At 49.7% G+C, this 2,639-nt stretch overlaps 1 long non-coding RNA gene across 1 annotated transcript in view; it reads right to left on the reverse strand.

Moving 5' to 3' along the window:
• Positions 1 to 144: 144 nt before the first annotated feature.
• LOC108449759 overlaps positions 145 to 2,639 on the reverse strand; it is a 21,914-nt gene continuing 19,419 nt past the window's right edge. The window contains exon 3 of the long non-coding RNA XR_001866045.1: positions 145 to 224. This is a non-coding gene — a long non-coding RNA (uncharacterized LOC108449759). The remainder of the gene's footprint in view (positions 225 to 2,639) is intronic.

Genomic DNA, 2,639 nt, shown 5'->3' on the forward strand with positions numbered 1-2,639 from the left:
GAAGGCCTCCTGTCCGACTGCAAATCCTTGGAGCCTTTTTTTTTTTGGGAATTCCACACTGGGATGAACGATAACAAAACCTCGCATTCCCTGAGTTTTAACGGCTTCCAATCCTGCTTTTAATTTCCTGGAATTTTATTGGAGTCGGGAAGGCTCTGTGCTCGGAGCTGGAATTATTGGATGCTCCCAGGACATCCCATTTTTCCCGGGACATCCCATTTTTCCTGTTTGGTTTTTTTTTTTTTTTTAATTTATTTGCGCTCAGCACTGATGAAACATTTCAAGGCTTTTCCCGGAATTCCTGGAAAAAAAGGGAATATCTTCATTTCAACTCTTACATTTACGCTTGGCTCCCTTGAGAGCAGAGATTCCTCCTCTTTAATTATCCATAAATACCCAAAAATTCCGGATCATCCATGGAAGCTCCCATTTCATCAATCCCTACGTTTTCCCAGCTATTTTAGCTCCGAGGAACTCTCGGAAAATGCCATTTTTGAATTCGTTTGGAATTCCGATTTCAATCCTTTCGGGGTTTTTTTTTCTCAAATCCGACACTTCCGGTGCAATATTTATAAACAGGGAAGCTTCAAATCCTCGCTTCCACTGGGAATTTTTCCCCTTTTCCGAGGAATCCGGCCTCGTTTTGGGATGCAAAGGACACGGCGCCGAGGGTGTTGTTGGCGAGCTCTGGCTCTCCCTGCGTTCGTATTCCTCGATTTTAGTTCGGATCGGAGGGAAATTTACTCCCAAGTTTTTCCTGGCATGCACTTTACTGGATAATCTGGTGAGAATTCCATATCCATCGATTCTTCCTCGGGAATGAAATCCTCTCCGAGCTTCTCCTGGTGTTTCCCGCCCCCAAATCGCTGCTGCTTTACCGGGAGAGGAAAAGAAACTTCCCGCACCTCGTTTTCCCATGGATTTCCAAGTGGATTTTGCACCAAGTCCGTGTTTGTTGAGGCCGGGATGGGATCTGGGATCTGGATGAGTCCAGAGTAGGATTCCCAGAAGGAAATATTTGGGATTTGAGGGTGGTTTGGGGTGTTCTTTGTGCCATATTTTTTATCGTCGTGGGGGTTTTAGCACCGACTCCGTCTTTTGTGGGTTGAGCGAGTCCAACATATCCCAAAAAAACCTTGGAACATTCCTTGGAAAACCCATCCTGGAGCTGTACATTGGCTGAATTCCATGTGCCAGAAGGATTTTTCCACCTGTAATTCCTTCTTATTAAACGTCTTGGAATTGTGAGTATCTCTCCTGTCGTCACTTGGCCGGGAATTAGCGGGAAAAGTCCATCCCTACCTTCCTGTGGAATGGCATTCCCTGGATCCTGTGGGCTTGGCTTTATTTTGGATTAAAAACACAAAAAAATTCCCTGCTGGAAGGTGGCCCTGGATGAGCTTTTAGGTCCCTTCCAATCCAGCCCATTCTGGGATTCTGGGATTCCTTGTGCCGTATTCCCGACTCCTTTTGTTGCCTGTAGATCCCAAGCTCCGTGGAATCCCGTGCCAGCTTGAGACCCCCTGCTCCGCCAGGGGTAGAAATTCCACAGGGGAATCCCAAAATTCCCAAGTGCTGCTGGATTCGAAGGGTTCCAAAGGGGAATTCCGTGTCCTGGGTGACAAATGTGGAAACGGGACCCGAAACTTCCGGAGCCTCCGGAGGGGGAGCTGCCCTCTGGAACAACCTGCCCCTCTCCATGGATCATCAAAGGAGCCCGGAGATTCCCGGATTCAGGATTCCTTCCTTATCCCCAATCCTCTCCAGAGCCTTCCCAGCTCCCTGAGGTGAGTCCAGCTTGGAAAACGCATCCCAAAAGGAAAGGAAACATCCTGGCAGGCGTGACTGTCGTATCCCGGAGAGCGAAACTCCCCGATCCCGCTGTCGACCTCTGCCCCGTATCCGCAGGGCTGCCGGTTTTTCCGCACATTTCGGGATTTTTGGAATTGCCGGATCCAAGCACAGCAAATTCCCGGAGTGAGAAAAATCCCATTCTGGGTTGGATTGGGGCAGTTGGGCCCCGTCCGGAGGAAGGGATTGTGTTCCTTGCAGCAAATGCCCACGGGATGGGGGTTTTTTGGGAGAGCTGGTAGGGAATGGGGTGGGAATGCAGGGATGGAGAAAAAGGGGAAAGCTCCTGGAATGCAGCTCTTTCCACTTTTCCATAAAAAAAAGAACCTGAGCTCATAACCACGGCTGGAGAACGGGGGGAGGTTTTTCCCTCCCTCTCTCCGTGGTTGGGGATTTTTTTGTTTCACCTCTTTTTAAAATCCATGGGAAAAAAACCCAGATCCTGTTGGAACTTAGGAGGAAATCCCTTGGGCAAAATTCCTGAAAAAAATATTAAACAAGGAGGAAAAAACAAAAAAGGAAGGTGGGTGGGAGTTGTGGATGGGTACGGCCGGATCGGCGGGAATGGGAGCGTGGATTTGGGATTCAGATGTTCTCCCGTGCCAGGAGCTGTGCAGGCACCGCTGTTTGTGGGATAACGGAATTCCCGGATGGATTGGGTGGGAAGGGACCTTAAGGATCATCCCACGGGCAGGGACACCTCCCACTGTCCCAGGCCCGTCCAACCTTTCCTTGGACACTTCCAGGGATCCAGGGGCAGCCCCAGCTGCTCTGGCAATTCCAGCCCA

Source organism: Corvus brachyrhynchos, unplaced genomic scaffold (assembly GCF_000691975.1).
Source record: "Corvus brachyrhynchos isolate BGI_N302 unplaced genomic scaffold, ASM69197v1 scaffold18, whole genome shotgun sequence".
In the NCBI taxonomy this organism is placed as follows: Eukaryota; Metazoa; Chordata; class Aves; order Passeriformes; family Corvidae; genus Corvus; species Corvus brachyrhynchos.